This window comes from Schistocerca gregaria, chromosome 1, assembly GCF_023897955.1.
Source record: "Schistocerca gregaria isolate iqSchGreg1 chromosome 1, iqSchGreg1.2, whole genome shotgun sequence".
In the NCBI taxonomy this organism is placed as follows: domain Eukaryota; kingdom Metazoa; phylum Arthropoda; class Insecta; order Orthoptera; family Acrididae; genus Schistocerca; species Schistocerca gregaria.
Genome location: NC_064920.1, coordinates 673,737,978 through 673,760,944, shown reverse-complemented (window position 1 = coordinate 673,760,944; position 22,967 = coordinate 673,737,978). Strand labels below are relative to the sequence as shown.

General features: G+C 43.2%; 1 protein-coding gene across 5 annotated transcripts in view; it reads left to right on the top strand.

Moving 5' to 3' along the window:
* Window positions 1–22,967, top strand: part of LOC126362786 (uncharacterized) — a 1,515,202-nt gene that overhangs the window by 1,181,481 nt on the left and 310,754 nt on the right. The gene's annotated exons all lie outside the window — the stretch shown is intronic.

Here is a 22,967-nt window from a genome sequence, read left to right as displayed (position 1 = left end):
AATCTACGTGCCGTGATTAATGGAAACTGGAGCCACACCTCAGTGGTGCTATTTCAACACACAAGGTGAGGGAACCTCTGGTAGAAGTGACTGGAAATCATAGGACGAAACATCACCTATAATGAAAGTTTGCATCAGACCTGGAGGCGTGCTCAAACATCGTTATGAATAAGGTGATCTGCGTCCACTTCTACGTGATTACTCTGCTATTCACGATAAAGTAGGGTTCAATGAAACACCTTCAAGCCGTCTCTCTACCGTTCCACTCTCGAACCGCGCGCGGAAAAACGAGCACTTAAATTTTTCTGCTCGAGGCCTTATTTCTCTTGTTTTATCGTGATTATGATTTCTCCTTATATAGGTGGGTGCTAACAGAATGTTTTCGCAATCAGAGGAGGAAACTTGTGATTGAAATTTCAAGAGATGATCCCGTCGCAACGAAAAATGCCTTTGTATTAACGATTGCCACCCCAATCAAGTATCATGTCTGTGGCAATATCTCCCCTATTTCGCGATAGTACAAAACTTCGAACTTTTTCGATGTCATCCGTCAGTCCCACTTGATGTGGATCCCACATCCCACAGCAATGCTCCAGAATAGGGCGGACAAGCGTGGTGTAAGCAGTCTCTTAAGTAGAACTGTTGTACCATCTAAGTCTTCTGCCAACGAATCGTAGTCTTTGGTTTGCTCTACCCTCAACATTATCTGTGTGATCGTTCCAATTTAAATTATTTGTAATTGTAATCCTTAAGTATTTAGTTGAATTTACAGCCATCAGGATTGTGTGACATCGCGTAATCGAAATTTAGCGGGTTTCTTTTAGTACTCGTGTGAATGAATTCACACTTTTCTCTATTCAGGGCCAATTGTCACTTTTCGCGCCATACAGATATCTTATCTAAATCATTTTGCAATTCGTTTTGGTCATCGGATGACATTTCAAAACGGTACATGACAGCATCTTCTGCAAACAGTCTAAGCGGGCTACTCAGATTGCCTCATATGTCGTTAATATAGATCAGAAACAATAGATGACCTATAACACTTCCTGAATATTACTTTTGTTTTACTCGATGACTTTCCGTCTATTACTAAGAACTGTGGTCCTTCTGATAGGAAATTACGAATGCAGTCGCACAACTGCGGCGGTATTCGGTAGGCAAGCAGTTTGGTTAGAAGATGCTTGTGGGGTACGGTGTCGGACGCCTTCTTGCAAGAAGAAGAAATTTTGGCTCTGAGTATCAATCTGGTAGACATTTTCATTGTTGACGACATATTAATTACATTGTAGGATCAGCATCTCTGACCTATTTTCACTGACGTAATTTCATGTCGTTGTACCACTCACTGATTTCATTTTCATTGATCCACTCATTCCATTTCAGTGAAACTAATTCAACTAATAAAAAATGACATTTTTCTATAAGGCCTCAAGTGGAAGTACAAATTCATTTATTACATAATTTATTTATAAAAGATTTCATGTCTTATTTTTAATTTAGCGAAAGCCCTAAAGCGCTAAAGAAAAAATGAGACACATTATAAATTATACCTTACTTAATTTTTCCTGGAAAGAAGCAGACTTAATGAGAGCCATTACTCGGTGAGACTGAAATGAATATACGATGGAGAAGGAGGACAGAAGACTGCTCAGAAAAGATGTTGATCGAGGAAATATACTTGGCGATGGTTGTTAAACAGTGAAAATAAAACATTTTATTTCCGTGACAACTGAAGTATGTGAGTTACGCTGTTATTTTTAATTCAGAGATTTTACCTTCCTAAGATTCCGAGGAGGGTGCAGTTCATCAGTTTGTAGGTTAAGGGTCCATTCTCTTTAATCAGCCAACAAAACAAACGATTTTCACGTTTTTTTGTTTGGAAAAACTAATGAAGCAATCAACGTAAATAATTTTGAACATTATTTATTGATTATTTGACAACTTTTCTTATTTTTCAAATAAATTCAGTCTTCATTAAGACCGCATGCGAGTAATAGTAGCCTATTTTTTATTTTAATTTATTCATTAGCTATTGCACAAAAGTGATGAAACACACGACAAAACTGCGTCTTTATTTCAAACGTCCGCCGTTTTATTAGGTTTTTTCAAATTTGAAAAAGCTGTGCTATTACTCCGTGCGAAATATCCTATATGTTAAGAAAATTGTTTGTTATATTTTTTTTTAATTTCAGGTTAGATTTGCAGACCGCGAGACTTTCGTCATCCTCACGGCACATTCTGAACAGAAAAGTTTTAACTCCTCGGATGGGGAACTTAATGATGACAGAATTTCTTTAAAAAAAAAAAAAAATCAGAAACTGTTGTCCACGAACCAATTTGCGGAAAGATTTAAGTTGAATGCTTAATTAGTTTTTCAAAACAAATCAAAAATTGGTTATTTGATATGCTGAATGAGAAGAATGAACACTTAAGTGGCGAACACAGGGTCTGGCTTGGGGTATAATGATAGGGTCAAGAGTATTTTCGTAGAGTCAGATGACTGCATGGCTGTTATCAGTGGTGTAAAAATATGAGTAACTTTTTTGTCTCGGAGGTTCGAACGAGCCTTATCAAAACAGCTTTGCAAGTATAGAAGTGCAGGAAGTTGATACGAGTCCACTGATTAATGTTTCCTTCGCCGCAGTGGCGTATTTAAGATCACGCACCCAGCTGGCAGGTGCATGCGCGTGGTCTGACCCACTTGGAAAAAGAACCGCAGGCATGTCTTCTTCGAGCACACGAGGAGAAGAGCACTTGCAAAATTATCTTTTGCAAACCTTTCTGGGTTACCGACAAACACTTGTTGGCTGGTGATATATCATTATTTCAGTCGCCTCGCGCTTCAGAGTGTAGAACCACGACTGCTCACACTTATTGTCATGCTTTGTAATGAACAAAGGGAAACATACGAGACATTTTTATGGGATTTAGTGGGCCGTTCAAGGCGCAATAGCGCGCCAAACGTTCGTCAAGGCAGGACCGTATGTGTGCGGTGCCGTGAACGCGGCTGTCGTCACCGTGGTACGCTGTAGTGATCAGAGCATGCTCATCATGGAAATGTAGAAGAAAGAGCAACACCTGTTACCACCAATGTTGAAATAAAAATCCTGGTTCATTCTGAGGGTAACATGACTGACTGGGGACAAAGTCATGATACGAGGAACATTCCTTCAACGTCACAGTTTCGGATTCGACCTGAACTGCATCCTCCACACGCTGCAGCTTAATCGCCTCTTTCGTACACTCGAAGCCTTACATCATTTGAAAAAAAAAGGCGAAACTACCACTCGTGGGTGCACATTACAGGAGTCACGTCAGTTAAAGTCCCGTTTCTCTCTCTCTCTCTCTCTCTCTCTCTCTCTCTCTCTCTCTCTGTGTGTGTGTGTGTGTGTGTGTGTGTGTGTGTGTGTGTGTGTGTGTGCGCGCGCGCGCGTCCTGTAAGACATGCAATCTTATGTTTCGCAGTGAGCAATGGCCTTCTGCGTGGTACCAGAATCGAAATGTCCGTTGTATGCAGCTCGCTTCGGAGTGGTCGCACGGTGATTGATTCATATGAACCTGCATTCACTGGGGGCAGCAAATTCTTTCGGATGTGACACCAGTTGCCACTGACAGGACTACACACTCGTCTCCGGTCCCTGTTGGTTGCGATTTTTTACGGCCACTGTTCTTGCGCCTCGATTCCAAGGTTACGGTGTGGTCACGGGCACAACGAAATACGATGGCTCATTTCTGACACACTGTCACGCCTACAGTTCGACCCATCTAAGTGCACTGATTCATACAGTCGGCTGGCACATACAAGCCACTTCACTGACATGATGACGTCAGCGGTACAAGGTCACGTAACCACGCGGTAGCAGTTCTACACAATCTACAGCGCTCTGAAGCGACCATTGTGCTCTCTTAAGGGTGAAAATCTTTTAAAACATTTATTAAAGACCAGACCTGCTAAAGCTTCTGTCGCTGATGACCGCAGAAAAATTTCTCTGTAGATTGGCCCACAATTACTGTAACAGTATTAACATTGAAACGTTCAAACAACAATTAATATCAAAAACAAATATTTAAAAACAATACTTTAGTTCTGAAACAAACCTTAGAAAGAACCATCAACCTCTCAGCTGAACCAATAAACTTCACAATTTAATAAACCAAACAAAACTTTATATAAAAAAAATGGTTCAAATGGCTCTGAGCACTATGGGACTTAACATCTATGGTCATCTGTCCCCTATAACTTAAAACTACTTAAACCTAACTAACCTAAGGACATCACACAACACCTAGTCATCACGAGGCAGAGAAAATCCCTGACCCCGCCGGGAATCGAACCAGGGAACCTGACCGCAGGAAGCGAGAACGCTACCGCACTACAACTAGCTGCGGACAAACCTTTATCATACAGTAAATTTTTACGGTGTTTTCTTTACACAAATAGTAAAGAGTTGCCTGTCTCAAAGTGACTTACAAGGCCCATAAAACATAGCAGTTGATAACAATACAAGTCAGTCACCAATTAATAGTTTCGCACTTCAGAAAAGAATCTATAGCACTAGATCTTAATGCTGACTGAGTGGTACATGAAGTGAGATGGAACACACCTTCCCTTTTTTTTATAAACATCTCGTCGTGTCGCTGCCACTGCACTGATTCATCATTAACAGGTCCGTTAGAATCCAGCATTAGTCTCTGTCAGACCACAATAATACAATACATTATCAGTTCTTACACCTGATACAGCTAAGTCTCCTTGAACCCACTAGCACGGTCACTGTTTCAATTTTAATCATTCTAGCCATTGCCCAGTATATTAATAACTTTTCAACAAGTTAACCTGAACTGGTTCGTTATATAGTGCCATCCTCAATACATAATAGCATTTATCAGATATACTCTGATCTGCTATAGGGTCTCTAAAATAAAACTACACAATTATAAAAAACCACTCCGTCTACAGGCCACAAGTGGCCCATCGGGACCATCCGACCGCCGTGTCATCCTTAGAGGAGGATGCGGATAGGAGGGGTGTGGGGTCAGCACACCGTTCTCCCGGTCGTTATGATGGTATTCTTGACCGAAGCCACTACTATTCGATCGAGTAGCTCCTCTGTTGGCATCACGAGGCGGAGTGCACCCTGGAAAAAGGCAACAGCACATGGCGGCCTGGATGGTCACCCACTCAAGTACCGACCACACCCGACAGCGCTTAACTTCGGTTATCTCACGGGAACCTGTGTATCCACTGCGGCAAGTCCGTTGCCATTGCCACACAATTATAGAACACCAATTTTAATCACGAAGATCAGTAGCCAGAAATGAATGCACCATCCAATACTGAAGCGCTAAAAAGTGACGGCAGTAATACTGCCGAGCGACAGTAGCTGCAGCAAACATTCACTAAGATGACAGCTGCATTTCACTTCACGCATCTTCTCCAGAGACACGATATGTGCAAGCCGTCTGCTGCAAGTCATTGTGTCTTCTACGAGTATACACACCATGCTATCCGCTAACAGTTCTGTCCAGTAACTAAGCAGCGACGTTCCAAACCTGAGACTCACTTACAATAACCAGCGTCCAGTGTCCGTTGGCGAAACTGTTGCATATTTTGCCGCCAATTTCCTTCTTCATCCAAAGCACACTCCTTCTCCCATTTAAACCAATTTGAAGCAGAGATGTTCCGCTACACCGGGACAAGGAAGTCTTGCCAACCTACTTCGGCTTTTGGCAACCTAGATCAAAATACCTTACACGGCACGTTACTGGTCTGCGTTTGGTTTCTTAAGCTTTTGTTAGTGCTGTCTTTATTTCACTGCCCTTAGTTCAAATGCTGAATCAAATTTCCAGATATCGTGTTTACCACGCAGCTCCACTCACTGCCATAGAAACTCGAAGAGGCTAGAATAGCATGTAGCTCATTCACCGTCCCCTGCGAATCGGATCAGCAAACTCTGGGTGCACAGAGGAGATATTATTCCCACTGCCTCCTACCATCATTGCAGCTTTCGTCTATTTGGAGGACCTCACTTCCTGAGAATTCACAGGCAGCATGCTTGCGACAGCGTCTACGGAAGTTTGAGAGTACCGCTGCCCTTGCGATAGATGCGAGAATACACTTCCTTACTAATCGAGGGAGCGCATTGGTTGCGAAACTGGACTCATATTTAAGACGAGAGAAGTTCATCTTGAAAATTGCTCTGAGCACTATGGGACTTAACTTCTGAGGTCATCAGTCCCCTAGACTTACAACTACTTAAACCTAACTAACCTAAGGACATCACACACAACCATGCCCGAGGCAGGATTCGAACCTGCGACCTTAGTGGTCGCGCGGTTCCAGACTGTAGCGCCTAGAATCGCTCGGCCACTCTGGCCGGCGAAGTTCATCTTCCCCTCTAGTCACACTGATATATAGGTTTCCAGTGGTTTCTTCGAAATAACATCAGGAACCTACCAGGAACGTTAGGTTAATAAGACCAAGGCTGATTACCTTCCTTTCTCTTGTGGTAGCGCTCCACCGCTAATGACTTCAGTTTCAATTACACGTTAATCCAAAAGTCCTGTTCCTTCTTTCTCCCAGCCACTCTCCTGGGAACGCAAGGTGAAAGGCTGTAATCCCTACTTACTGCTTCTCAGTCAGCTTGTTCCCCTACGGCGGGAAACAACATCTGGTTGATGCCTTCATGCTGACCCAGTGCTGAGCACCAATCTTTGTAAATTTCTCCTACAGTAGCATCCACGAGACACTCGTCACTTGCTGGCTTGTCCACTGATTTCACAGGAGCACAGGGACCGGTGAGTCACTGTCGCCACTCAACTCACCGTCTTTTCAGGCTGTCAAGTTAGGTAGTGAATCGTACATGGTCAACCCTGGATGCCATATATCTGCCATGAGGATCTACATCCATACTCCGCAAGCACCTAACGGTGTGTGGCGGAGGGTACCCTGAGTACCTCTATCGGTTCTCCCTTCTATTCCAGTCTCGTATTGTTCGTGGAAACAAGGATTGTCGGTATGCTTCTGTGTGGGCTCTAATCTCTCTGATTTTATCCTCATGGTCTCTTCGTGAGATATACGTAGGAGGGAGCAATATACTGCTTCACTCTTCGGTGAAGGTATGTTCTCGAAACTTCAACAAAAGCCCGTTCCGAGCTACTGAGCGTCTTTCCTGCAGAGTCTTCCACTGGAGTTTATCTATCATCTCCGTAACGCTTTCGCGATTACTAAATGATCCTGTAACGAAGCGCGCTGCTCTCCGTTGGATCTTCTCTATCTCTTCTATCAACCCTACCTGGTACGGATCCCACACTGCTGAGCAGTATTCAAGCAGTGGGCGAACAAGCGTACTGTAACCTACTTCCTTTGTTCTCGGATTGCGTTTCCTTAGGACTCTTCCAATGAATCGCAGTCTGGTATCTGCTTTACCGACGATCACCTTATATGATCATTCCATTTTAAATCACTCCTAATGCGTACTCCCAGATAATTTATGGAATTAACTGCTTCCAGTTGCTGACCTGCTATTTTGTAGCTAAATGATAAGGGATCTATCTTTCTATGTATTCGCAGCACATTACACTTGTCTACATTGAGATTCAATTGCCATTCCCTGCACCATGCGTCAATTCGCTGCAGATCCTCCTGCATTTCAGTACAATTTTCCATTGTTACAACCTCTCGATACACCACAGCATCATCTGCAAAAAGCCTCAGTGAACTTCCGATGTCATCCACCAGGTCATTTATGTATAATGTTAATAGCAACGGTCCTATGACACTCCCCTGCGGCACACCTGAAATCACTCTTACTTCGGAAGACTTCTCTCCATTGATAATGACATGCTGCGTTCTGTTATCTAGGAAGTCCTCAATCCAGTCACACAATTGGTCTGATAGTCCATATGCTCTTATTTTGTTCATTAAACGACTGTGGGGAACTGTATCGAACGCCTTGCGGAAGTCAAGAAACACGGCATCTACCTGTGAACCCGTGTCTATGGCCGTATGAGTCTCGTGGACGAATAGCGCGAGCTGGGTTTCACATGACCGTCTTTTTCGAAACCCATGCTGATTCCTACAGAGTAGATTTCTAGTCTCATTAAAAAGTCATTATACTCGAACATAATACGTGTTCCAAAATTCTACAACTGATCGACGGTAGAGACATATATCTACAGTTCTGCACATCTGTTCGACGTCCCTTCTTGAAAACGGGGATGACCTGTGCTCTTTTCCAATCCTTTGGAACGCTACGCTCTTCTAGAGACCTACGGTACACCGCTGCAAGAAAGGGGGCAAGTTCCTTCGCGTACTCTGTGTAAAATCGGACTGGTATCCCATCAGATACAGCGGCCTTTCCTCTTTTGAGCGATTTTAATTGTTTCTCTATCCCTCTGTCGTCTATTTCGATATCTACCATTTTGTCATCTGTGCGACAATCTAGAGAAGGAACTATAGCGACGCGTTAAAGTATTGTGCGAACAACACCGCTAATTTCGTTTTTAATTATACCATACTCCGATTAAAATTACATTGTGGTTGACATCTTGGAGTGGCAGGCTGATGGGGAGCGAGGGGGGGGGGGGGGGGAGGAGGTAGCGTTGCCGGCCTACAGCCAGCCAGGCTTCGCTGGGCCTACCTATAAAATAGGCAACACAGCGAGCGCGCAGCATTCGCAAAAGGACTGCGATTGGCTGGCTGCAGGCCCCTACCACTCGACTCACTGAAACGTCGATCACAAAGTAATTTTAATCGAAGTATAGCCTCCAGCATTCGATGACAGCGCGAAACACAGCAGATGTAATTACTATTAGAACAGAGCTGAAATGCGATGATTATCATTCCACGTGAGGTCTGTATTGTTGTAAGAGGAGACAAATCATCGAGTATGTACGCATAGCATCGATCGGTCTTCTAGAAGTCCAAAGAAACAGCAGCTGTTCGCACCACACTATCGCAAATAACTTAGCACCTAGAGTCGCCATGATGCTAAGGTAATCTCCGGTTCAGCAGTAACTTTCAAGAGCGTCTACTGCAGCTTCCAGAAGCAACTAACTCGGCGTACAGCCATTTATTCAGTCCTCGCTTACATAAATTTCCTGAAAAACATTCGATATTGTTAAAGGCTTTACAATGACTTAGATCTATTACTATCGTCAACCAACTGAATTTGGATTTATAATCGTAAAACAAATTAATCACTCACACTACGAACTTCACAAAAAAGTTGTACTTCAGTTTTTGCAATGTGTCTTTTACTAATTTGAGTGACTTGTTGGATTACGACTGAATGAATGAATCAATAAATGATGTATTATTACACTTATGCCTAGTCGAATGGCGTGTGTGGAAGCAGTGATCTTACCGCCCCTGGGGAGACGTTTGTTTGTTGTTGTGAAGGGAAGGCGAGCAGGTAGTGGCTTTGAATGTCGGATAAATGCGGACGCCGAGTTCTGCGGACAGTAGGGCTTGCCGGAGATCCGCGGAAACACCGGATATCACCCAAGGCGGGTTCGCCGGTTCCGAGAACTGCAGCTAATGGCCTGAAGGTCGTCTCTCCACCACTGCAGAGGTGGCGCCTGCAGAAGTTCCTGAATCCGTCGGAAATAGCAGTAACCCGTCGCTAAAATCCGCCCTTGTGTAACCAGCTAGGAAGGGGGGAAGACATCGGCGCAGTCCTGCCAATTAAATTGTTGCACGGATAGAAGGTGGTTTCCCGCTAGAAACAAATACCGGAAGCACAGATATGTACGGATATAGACTGTTTGCTGTGGCTCACAGACTATAACTGCTGATCCTTAGAGCGCCTGCGAAATTCAAAAGTATTTCCTCACCAGAGATTTTGCTAGGCGAAATCCTACGGATGACTGACTAAGCACACGCGAACCAAGCTAGAACCAGATGGTTTGATTATTAAGCTGTTGCGGAGTACTGGTCTGAGACCTGAAACAGTCTTTAAATGTTACAGCTACTACAAGCTGATTCTCATCGACTGTCAAAATTATAATTACGAGTAATTAATTACCATTTTGATGTGTTTAAAATCAGCCTGAACATTCTTTTAAGCTAGAACTGAAGTCCACTTTATTTATTAATATAGTTTAAAATTAATTGTGATAACGCTATGTCATTCAACTTAGTAATTTAATCAAATAATCTGTGGGGACTCGGTGGCTTTCAAAGCGTTATAATATAAATAGATCTTCTTCCAGTTTCTAAACGTGGGCTTTCGCTTTCAAATGGGACTCATTGTTGCTAGTTTTTACTGTACTCTCTATCCTGTTAACTGGCCTCAAGTAGTTCTTCTTACTCTTTTTTCACTCAAAATTCTTCTCCAACTTCAAACACGAGATGCAATTTGTGAGCTCTGCACCCTGCATAAAGTATTCCACTAAACATTTGACCCTAGGATGATTAGTTTTGTCTTTATTCCTTACTCTTATTTATTTTCCTGTACCACCCTTCAACAGCATGCCCATAGCAGTGCCACATTGCGATGGGGATTTCCTCAATCTGTAGCGAAGTATTTACATAGTAGTAAAAAACTGAGAGTCTTTGTTATCAGGGACCTTTGTATGAATCTCAACCCATCCGTTACTTACGTCCTCTGGTTTTAAAATGCCAGTGTTGCACGTATGCTGCCTGAAGTCTGAAATCTTCGTTCTGATGGTACTTCTCAGTTAAACCGGTACTCCTCAGTTAGGCCGAGATCTTGAATTTTTCTCCATAAACTTTCATCCACGAGAGAATAACATCTACTTATTTCACTTGAGGGGAAAACTTGACGAAAGGCCGATATTGCAGCTGCTTCAAAATCATTGACGTTTTTTGGGCATCACTAAGGAACTGCTTGTTTAATCAAACGAAACAGACGAACTTAGGTGTCTTTCTTCTCATTAGACAGCACGGCAAATTCAACGGGAAGGATGTTTATTTCGTCACTCTGGCCTCCTAAGTCTGTATGCGTGGTGTACATTTGTGCAATCTACTTGCTGTACCTCTTACATGCTACATCCATTTTAAAAAATGGGAAGGCACTTTAAGCTTTTTTTTCCATTGCTTCCACAAAAAATGATTATCCTTTCCTCTAATCTATCGTCTTCTAGAAGAAAACCCCCCTGCCGTCACCTATTTTTACGAGATCTTCATTAAGATCAATTTCAGAACAGCTCCTGCTTGACTCCGCTGATAACACAGTGCCCTGTCCATATTTTCTAACTAAGGCCTTACCGTAACAAAATCAAAGCCTTTGTCATGAAGAGTCCCCATATCATCCATAAATATCTGGGAAACCCAGGTGTTCTCTTTCTCGAGCCCTCTTCTTCGCCCGCTCCACTCGCTTCTTCACTTCTAGAGCTGCAGATAGCCCACAGAAACTGAAATGTATAGGATAGTTATTAAACTATTACGCAGTTCAGTGCTATCGCACTTGGGATCTTTTTAGAGAGGTCGTTGCAATCATTGAAACTCTTTGAGAAATTTTGTTTGGAAATGTCCATGTTTAAACCTATTATGTCCCTTCCTCCTTCCCGCAAAAGAGTCAGTATTTTCTATGTTTACATGTAGCACCATCCGAGAACTGAAATGAAAGCGTTGCCTGTTTTCACGATGAATCGTTCCTTGAAGAAGTAGCATGTCCAATTCTCATCTAATATAATGCAAGGAACTAAAATCAACGCCTTTCAGAAGTAGAACTTTTCTTTTATTGAGAGTCAGTTAAAGATTATTCATTTACAACACAGCATGTATAAACGTAGCCGTATAGAAAATGATCCCTACATCGAACTCCTGTGAGAAATTAACTGAACTTTCAGAACAAGCTCTTAACATTGAAATGAATCTTTTTCACAGTGTAGGAAACGTGACAATCAACAATGAATCTGGACGTAAACATTCCTCCTACGTTGCATGACTGAAGACGATCCCCCCCCCCCCAAGGATTGCCATCTGTGCCCCAATGACAGCCATATGTTTGACGTCTGCTAACAGAAACACAACACACATTTCTGAAAAACACGGTTATACTTGTATCACAACAAACTTCACTTAACTGAAAAATTTATTTTATTCATAAGGGCGTCCGTGCTAAGTACACCAGTAATAACTTGATCCACTTTTTCGGGAATACGAGCAGGACGATTCCTCCGATATTTTGCAAATACCCCATAATTCACACTCCATAATCCGCGTCATAAACTGAGAAATTAATTTCTTCTTCAAAGATATTACGACAGCTTTTCTTTCTGTTTCTAATTCAGAACAAGCACAAATGCAAAGCTTCTTGTTATTCTAAATATCATAAGAATATTTTATATACGCTGTATGATTTTTATTAAATAAAAATTTCAGGTTGTGATTGTAATACAAATAATCTCTTAGTCTGCAAAATGCAGGTTGATGATGTTCTATATGAGGACCTAAGCCCATTATTATGGAATTCTACAGCAGTTATAGAAACCAACAATCCTACAACATGCTCGTTACGTCGTATTGAGCTTAAGAAACTGTAACCATGTTCATGATATGGGGAACTGAAGATATTATCTGCCAGTGGACATTGATTTAAATCAATAGGGAAAGTTGAAAATTTGTTCCAGGTCGGGATTCGAACCTGCGTCTTCTGCTTGCTACACAGATACGCTGACCGCTGCCCCATCCAGACAGAGTGGTCATCGCACCTCTGCACGGACTACACTAGAACGCCTCCCGTCAGACCCAAATTCTCAGCTTAACCACAAAGCAGTGACGTAGAGCTCCTCCCCATTATCATCATTACTCGTGGCATTTCTCCGATTCCCGTAAGAGTTCGCGCTTGGCGTGCATCTGCACTGAAGGGATCATTGGCCGCCGTGGCATGAATTATGTATGTGGTGTCTGTTCTTTCGGACATGTCCGAAAGAACAGAGAGCACATATGTAACCATGTTGTTCAACTTCTTCTGTTGATCGCTGTAGGGAAGATTAAAGCACACTCAAATGGGTGATGCAACCACCGTCCTTACGGTACAGGCAACACTGCACAAACTGTACTTCGTTGTCAATATCCTAAATGATCCAATAATTATTCGGATAAAACTGTAGCACTTTATCTTCTCGTGTTTAAGCTAATGCTATTGTGTGCTGCCCACAAGTTAGTGGGTCGTCACAGCCCCTCACTGCCCAGCATCGATCACACGCTTGCCAGGGCCACTCCCTTCCATACTCCGCTCCCCTCCCGGGCACCCCCACCTGTTACCCCAAAGCTCTCTGTTTAATGCAATGAGCCTAAGGCACCCACTTGCCATTTGCGCCAAATAAAGCGCCCGGACGAGATGGCGTGAGCCTCATGTTATGCAACCTGCGACGCTGCCGCGACAGATGGTCGCTGAACATCTCTGTAGTCAAAAGGTGTCTTGCATATCCTATTATATTGCAGCTTGTTTTCTTCGTGTTTTAAGGCAATGTTAGAGTAATTGCTCCCATTTCGTAACCAAACTGCATTGAACCAAGAACAAAAGAAACGTGACGGAAGGTTCATACAGCTCCACTACATGAAATCTACACATAACATTGGCGACAGAATTGTGGATTGTTCTTTTTCCGAAAGAAGCATATTGAGCGATTCGTGAACTCTCCGAAACTGAAAAAATGTAGGGTCAGAGTAATAATAATTTACAATGCTTGTTTCTCTCATGTTCGGAAAACGAACAAAAGAACCGGTATAAAAAGCGTCATGAGCACTTCACACTTTGGCCACTCTCTAAACAAAATTTTATTGTTCCAGTCTCCAATTTCGCTTGAAAGATTGTATCTTATAAGGTTACAGTAGTTGGTGCGGATTTTTCAGAGGAATAGAAAATAATGTGTAAGAATAAAATTCCTATTAACAACACTTAAATGTGTCCATTGAATCAAACGATACCTTGCAATGCTCCATTGTGTTTAAACCCGCCTCGTATTCAGGGTGTGTGAGGTTTAAATCGTTGTGTAACCATGTTAATGGCCAATCTCTGTTTGCTCTCTTAAACCACTTGACACAAATACTGGAAAGCATCTTTCAACAAGATGGCAGTACATAAAAGTTCTCCTGCTAGTGTCAAATTGCCCCACCACCAAAGAGATATTCAAACCTAACTGAAAGTTTCTTAAAATTTATTTGAAATTGCAGCTTCGTTTTTTACAGCAGGCACCCAAAATGTGAAAGATATTCCACAAGTGCAAAACAGTATGTGTCCTGAAAAAAAGGCTGTTAAGCCAACCACGTATAAACTCTAAGGCGATAACTATAGAAGTATGGATGAAAAGTGACAAGGACAAGTAAAAACTGCGCCGTAGACAGGTTATTGAAGTTTATTTGCATGTTGAAAAAGAAGATATTTTTCAACAAATGATCCTTCCTTCGCAGTGCACTTGATCCAGTGATCCACAAGCTCGCAAACTATCTTCAGAAAGATAGAAATATATTCAGTTGGTCTAATCGCTATACAAAGTGATTCAAAATGATGTAGAAAATCTTCGACGGGTTGTGGGGAATCCTTGGAGAGAGATATCAGGGACAGGAAGATAGATGACACTACGGTGCATAAGAAGTATGAAGATCAACACCTACCTTTACGCTACTGTCCCCTGTCCTCCAAAAAATAAATATCGTTTCTTCGGGCACAGTTGAAGAGTGATGTTTATCGAAAACCAGTAAGGTCGGCATGGGGACATAACAAGACACATATAACGGGTGAATAATTCCAGTAGCGCATAAGTCTTGGTGCTACTGTACAGTGACTTGACAAATGTCATAGGACACCAACTACACTACTGGCCATTAAAACTGCTACACCAAGAAGAAATGCAGATGATAAACGGGTATTCACTGCACAAATATATTATACTAGAACTGACATGTGATTACATTTTCACACAATTAGGGTGCATAGATCCTGAGAAATCAGTACCCAGAACAACCACCGGTGACTGTAATAACGGCCTTGATACGCCTGGGCATTGAGTCAAACAGAGCTTGGATGGCGTGTACAGGTACAGCTGCTCATGGAGCTTCAACACGATACTACAGTTTGAAACGTCCCCTTAGAAAAATCAATGAATTAATGTGCTGATAAACCCCTTACGTTATTTGATTTTCAAACATCTGAGCAAAACTGAACGTACTCAGACATTTCTCTCTTGATTTATTCTGATCATCACTAAACTGACACACAATATTTTTAGCGCAACGAAATCTGACTTTCAATAATCCCTACAAAAGAATGGCCCTGACTAACAATAACCTATACCTTTCATGAATCACTTACCTCACAAAAATCTTCATTACTCGAACTACTGAAATACAGCGAGCGCCAATACTGCCAGCTAAGTAAAAGATTCAAACTACTGAAGTCACTAACTACTGATAGGCATAGTTACCAAATGAAAGATTTTGATAGAGTTTGATAAAGATCAAACAATGTATTTAGCTTAATAGCGTTCAAAAGTCATATATAAATGACATCCAGTTTTACAAATTTACTCTCTCTGATGGACACACGTCCAGATCATCCGCTCTCAAAACTCCGCCATCTCTCTCCCCACATCCATCACTCCTGGCGGCTCACCTCCAACTGCCTAACACTACAATGGCGAATATTCCAACAATGAGAACCAGCCACAGACTGCACACAGCACAGCCAGTGCTCTTCATACAGAGTGCTAGGTGACGTTACCAACATTAGAAGCAAAGCAGCCTACGTACAAGTTCATCAAGAGTAGTGACTGGCGTATTGTGACGAGCCAGTTGCTCGGCCACCGTTGACCAGACGTTTTCAGTTGGTGAGCGATCTGGAGAACGTGCTGGCCAGGGCAGCAGTCGAACATTTTCTGTATCCAGGAAGGCCCGTACAGGACCTGCAACATGCGGTTGTGTATTATCCTGCTGAAATGTAGGGTATCGCAGGGATCAAAGAAGGGTAGAGCCACCGGTCGTAACACACGTTCGCTGTTCAAAGTGCCGTCAATGCGAACAAGAGGTGACCGAGACGTGTAACCAATGCCGTCCCATACCGACGCGCCGGGTGATACGCCAGTACGGCGACGACGAATACACGCTTCCAATGCGCGTTCACCGCGATGTCGCCAAACACGTATGCGACCATCGTGATGCTGTAAACAGAACCTGGATTCATCCGAAAAACTGACGTTTTGCCATTCGTGCACCCAGGTTCGTCGTTGAGTACACCATCGCAAGTGCTCCTGTCTGTGACGCAGCGTCAAGGGTAACCGCAGCCATGGTCTCCGAGCTGCTGCAAATGTCATCGAACTGTTCGTGCAGACGGTTTTTGTCTTGCAACATCTGTAGACGTAGGGATCGAGACGTGGCTGCACAATCCGTTACAGCCATGCGGATAAGATGCGTGTCATCTAGACTGCTAGTGATACGAGGCCGTTGGGATCCAGCACGGCGTTCCGTATTACCCTCCTGAACTCACCGATTCCATATTCTGCTAACAGTTATTGGATCTCGACCAACAAGAGCAGCAATGTCGCGATACGATAAACCGCAATCGCGGTAATCAGTCTCTAAGCTTACACACTACTGAACCTAAATTATCCTAAGGAAAAACACACACACACACCCATGCCCGAGGGAGGACTCGAACCTCCGCCGGGACCAGCCGCACAATCCATGACTGCAGCGCCCAAGACCGCTCGGCTAATCCCGCGCTGCCAGCAGTTTTAAACTAACCCTGCCATGTTCCTATCGCGAATGGGCCGAGAAAAACTTTGTCGTCATGCTTACTCACGGGGCTAATCGCTTTTTAATCCTACTGGTATTTCAACATTATAAATTGTATTGCGTCCTTCTTCTAACGAGTCGATAATGTTTTATAGACGAACACGAGAAAATGTGAAATTCTACAAGTCTGCGTTGTGATTATGGATTTCGTCTGTGTACTGCGACATCCTGTGGCGAAAATGTCAATAACAGCTGCTCTGGTTGCATACTGACAGGAAGGCAGTAGGAAGGAGCAGGAGCTGGCCTAAATATGGGCAACACTAGTATCGCTGTAAAGAAATTATTGTTATTATTATTGTTGTGGTTGGCAGGAGAGCCAACACCGTATTACTAAAGGAGGCCGAAATGCACGCTTTTTAGCTCACGCAGGCTGGCGTGAGGTCTGGAACATGACAAGGTAATTAGAATTGACAAAAACGGACGTAGTTGGTGGAATACTTAACTTTAATCCATTAATGACGAACGTCGCTCTTGACATTACATGATTCACAATATCAATAGTACGGATACTGGCACCTTGCTAGGTCGTAGCAAATAACGTAGCTGAAGGCTATGCTAACTATCGTGTCGGCAAACGAGAGCGTAGAAGTCAGTGAACCATCGCTAGCAAAGTCGGCTGTACAACTGGGGCGAGTGCTAGGAAGTCTCTCTAGACCTGCCGTGTGGCGGCGCTCGGTCTGCAATCACTGATAGTGGCGACACGCGGGTCCGACGTATACTACCGGACCACGGCCGATTTAAAGGCTACCACCTAGCAAGTGTGGTGTCTGGCGGTGACACCACAATTATTATTATTATTATTATTATTATTATTATTATTATTATTATTATTATCTGGCAGGATCGTTGATCGTGTGTGTACGTGCGTCGTCTTTCTTTAGCAACACAACTCTATGTTTGATTCAATCTGCTGGCTTCTCATAGTTGCCAAAAGGTCACAGCATCTTATTTGGTTGATGGACCACCTCATTTTGCGGGTAGACTCTGAGGCTAGTTCTCACTTTAATTTCTTTCTCATGACGAACGAAAAACTACACGACACTGGTGAAACATTATACAATTATTTTTAACTGGTGATACATAGTGTTTGCATTCCAATTCTTGCTTTTCGATTACAGTTCGAATCGATGGATCAAGATTCCATCCCTTACGTCCATAATGAGTTTTTGTGTAAATAGAGGAGATATCAGGTGAACACGTCCATAGGTCTCTCGGCTTGAACTGCATCGCAGCTAATATCGTTGTACAATATTTCATATTTGATGGGGGTACCGTGAATCACTTATAGTAGTAATGGTTCGCCAGTATAATCTTGTGATTAAGTTATGTTCTTTGGCATTCTCTTACGTCTTCGTGTGATTGTCACTAGGGCGTTTTAAGCCCCTCTGTCCCCTCTTACGTACGTATGTCAACTAAAGCTCTGTTCCCGTTATTATACAGAGAGCATACTTTGTATTTCAGTCTATCACACAACTTCCTACCAGTAAAATTAAACCCCGTCTACAATGCTAATGGAGTGAACATCTCGTATTGTCATAGGAGAAAATAAATCGCCCTTCTCAAGTGCAAATGCAATTTTATTGTGTTAGGTTATGTTGCGAAAGTATACAAACAACAGAACGTATTAAGTGTATTATAAGGCAGTGCAGATGCTTCTCGCAGAATAGCGTGTGTCCTTGTCCTTTTATAGGTATTCCACGCTACCCTCATTACAGGATGCTTCACCTACGTCTACATCCACAAAAATATGGAGTGACTTTCTATTGGATTTTTCCACCTGTCTGTAATGTTCCAAGCGGATAGCTGTATCACGTGCATAACTGTACTGGGCGCTCATGCACTACAGCCTAGTGTTTTTGTCGACTCACTTGACTGGCTCTTCGAAACCCGGTGCCGGCAGAATCTGCTCTTTATAGCATAAAACTAGAGAGAGTTGCCGCACTGTTGATGACACTTCCATATTTTTCGAGACGAGAGGATTCAAATGTTCATCTCGACATTGACACTTCCCTACTACACTAAAGGCGAATGTCCGGGCGGAATCTTCAATCTGGATGCAGCCTATTACCCCCCGTACACTTGTTCAACTCACATAGTGCGACCGAGCTTGACGTCATGCTCCCTGCAGACGAATCGTCATTTGAAATATTACAGGCCCACACTCCAAAGGATATTGCGGAGCATTTTCACGTTATACAGATAAACATTCAGGTAATCGCCATCTTTGCGCCTCTCCTCCCAAATCCTGCAAAAAAAATTATTTCTTCCATCATCGGAATACGCATTGGCTAGTTCCAGGTTGAAATGAACTGCACTACTTGGCACGAATTAGACGTCAGCTACGGCTATGCTTCTTAGAGAACCGCATTGGCCACGCAATTACTATGGCAAAATAATTCAGCTGTATGTAACAGAAATCACAAAAAGTAAAGCAGTTGATTTCAGTTATAAATACTTTCCTCGTTTACACTGAAAAAACTTCATATGCTCTCACCACATTCAAAAGGTCTGGAACAGGGTTTACTCTCAATGCTACATCAATCTGAACCGATCAGGGACTAAGTTCATTGAACAAAAAAACAAACGTACATTTTCTTGGATCTTGGTACAGCTACGAGTATTAGGAGGCGAAAATTTACTGACGCAATTGCAGTGATGCAGAGTAATTGGCAGTGATTCAGTACAGGAGTCGAAATTTCGTTAAAGTTTTGCTGTCATTTAATTGTCGAGGAAGAATATAACTCTTAATTACAACTTCCAAAATTTCGCTTTCTTTAGATGCACATTTATACGGACGAGTCTGTTTGTACTCTCAAATGAAAAATATCTGATTTTTTTAAAATTCAGTATGCATTTTCTTCATCCATATTTCGTCTTCACGAGAATCTAGATAATATTGTGTAGCTGATACCGGCTCAATACATTCCCATTAAAATGAATTTCTCGACGTTTAAAGAGTAGGGAGAGAAACAGTTCATGGGTAGAAATTGCAGTACCATGCACTCTTATTGGCATGCAAAATAGCGGTCAGAATGCCATGTTTGTAGCACGATAAGACTACCTGCAGAGGCCCTCGAAAGATATGACGTTTAGATAAGTTCAGTTACGTGACTTTGAAGCAAGTGCGTGTCAGTGTTACGTGTCGGTCTGCTGTCCTCGCACACGACTTGGCAACGCCGCTACGAGGAGTTCGAGTCCAGCACGACCTAGATCCTGCGCCGCGCGCGGTGGGTCGGTGTGCCTCTCTGGTTGGCGGGCAAATCGGCCACCCGCTTGCCGCTTCGCTTCAGTCGCTACTCGGCCACCATACAGTGTGTCTGTGTGTGAGACAGTGCGTGTGTTGCTGCCGATCGCCTGCTCGCCAACGTCAGGAGTGAGCTACAGGCTACTGTTCTTGCGGCTTTTGTACCGTTACCGCTGAACACTCGCTTTTGGCACCAGGTGCCCCTGTAAGAGGTAAGTAGCAGAGTTTACAAATATGAAAACTTTCACTGAAACGTTGAACTCACAGAATGAGCAACGGTTGCAGTCGTGTTTTCTCTCTTAGGACGCTGTAGGTGCTGATGCGTTTAAATGTAATGAAAGTGAGTGCTGTAATGAAAGTGAGATTAATTATTAACATATTCTCTGTTACACGATTAGTTTCCCCCGACTGGCAGAAGGTGTGTTATGTTACACCCATCAATGAAAGTCGTGAATGCAACCGTTACAGTTACTTCAGTTACATTCAGTTTGAGTTTATCAGAATCTCTGTTCCATAAGTAACGGTGTTTTCCTTTCGCCATGACTGCTTTTAAACAGCCGCGCTCATATGTAACTGGCTCTATCTTGCTTCTGTGGTGAAGAAGTAAAATCTCAAGGTACCGGTACTGCTCGTTAAAATGTTCTTAGAAGTTATTTCGCCAGGAAAGTGGCAAGTGTAAACAAACATACCACATAGACCACATACAAGAGAAATTTTATGATATTCACAAATGAGTGAACTTCACCTGTTGGAGTGCAATGTTTGTTGGTAGTCACTGCCTAGTGGTGCGCTTCAGTCCTACAGTTTTCGTCGAATTGTGCAGTGGAGAAACCGCAGGTTGTAACAGTAAGAGATTAGCATACACCTTTTTTTCTCTGTGGATGTGACTTGGGATTAGGCTCGTAGGTTCTGTTGAATGTGTCGGGGAGGTTAGAATACGGTAGCGGTTTTGCAACGTTACTGTGGACTGACTGTTCTCTTTCAAATGAGTTTATAGGACCTGTGCTGTTTTATAGACTTAGGTGTTTTGTTCTACTCGCTAGCCGATAACGCAATGACACAGAATCAGAAGCTGTACAGTTGTTAGGCTACCAGAATACTACAGGCTTTAAAATATTTCTTCCAGTCTTTTAGAGTATTTTACAAATGGCTAAGTTCATATATTTCAGCGATCTGCAGATCACGACTTTTGAGTAAACGAATTTGTCCATGAGCATTGCATGGTCGAAACCAGTTAAATATGTGGCTGAGACTGCGAAAATTGTTTTTCATGTTCAACATTGTTTTCTCTAGAGACGAAAGGTCGATTATCGTTTTCTTCAGTTCTGGTTCAAGTATAACGGAATGAGCTGCGTACCGACTATAGGACCAATCGTAATGTTTAAGTGTACAAGAGCCATAAAATGTGACTGACACTAGACGCAGCACTGACAGTGCTGTTGGTTCGTATACTTTGTAAGATACTCGTTGTGACCCTTAGAAATATTTTAAGAGGAAACGGTAAATTGCAGGAAATCTGCCTTAACTTTTTCGCGTACATCCCAATGTTGATCAAAAAATTACTTTTAGGAAAAACCGGTAACTAAATCATGTTGGTCAGACGGGGATTTGGATGCCACTACTCTAGATAAGCCCAGCATCTTAAGTTCCGTAGTTCCCCTCCAACCTCTTGCATTTTCCATAATTTGATATATGAGCATAATATACAGCAAAATACCCTCTGCGGACCCGTCTAATAAGTGTTCTGAATTTATGAAAGAATGTGGCACGAACACAGAGATCAATGTATGCTTGAGTTCAGTCTCTTACCATGACGGCTATATTGCATTCATTTTCATTGACTTTACCAACTCTCTAATTGTCAGCTTCAAATGTAATCTAGACGTTGGGCGACACCAGAATTGCCACCTCACTAGAATTGCAAGGGGTCACTATCATTCTAGCCGTGTCTTAACCCTGTGGTGCACCATTCCATTGCAATGGCCAGCTGTGAATGGTCGGTTCTTTGGCGCTTTCAATCGTCATGCCGCAAATGCATGCACTAGTATGGAGTGCCCAATGCAATGAGTCCGAGGTCGTGTGAATGCATTTGCAGCCTCAGGACTGAATGGAAACTCCAAAGAAGCGACCATTCACTGCTGGTTAGTGCAGTAGACGCGGAATCAAACGTTCAGACACTTCCCAACGACCGAGCGAATGAAATAAAACCTGAGAACGAAGCAGTTCTAGCCGCCTTTATCAGGAGACTGCAGAGAAAATTTCCAACTGATAACACACTTTCAAGGTCTGTCTCGAGTGCAACTGTTTGAAAATCACGTTTCGTATCGTACATCTTCAGCGCAACGTATGTGGTTCATATTGACCAGTACCTGTTTCTGAAACAGAAAATAGGTCACATGAAGGAAAACCCCCCAAATGAATTCTTCACGCGTGTTATTTCTGAATTTCACTGACGCATACGTTTTTGGTGTGGCAGGTCGGGAGGTGGTGTTAGCTTATCGACAGTCGCGATGACTACGAGAAACGTGGGAATCGCCCGGCGCGGCGACGTGTTTTGGGAGTAGGCGCGCCCTTCGCCTGCAGGTTCCCACAGCTGCTGCTGGCCGTGGGAGCTCGCAGGGAGCGGTCGCGCCCTTTGAGGGCCCGAGGTCGGCCATTCATTGCGCCGGGGACAGGCTACTGCCGCCTCGGCTAGGGCCTGGCCGCCCACTGACACCAGCGCGTTCCTCTGCGTGGCAACAAGGGACGCCTGTCCGTGGTCCTAGTCGTCGCATACTTGTGCGGATCAGCGTACATGTGAGTCATGTCCCACCCGCTCTAGAACTGAAACGTTGGATCACGCGGTTCCGGGTTCGATTCCCGGCCCGGTTAGGGATTTTCCTCTGCACGGGGACTGGATGTTTTCGTCACCACCACCACCATCTGCGACAGTAGCTGGAGTGGACTGTGTAAACA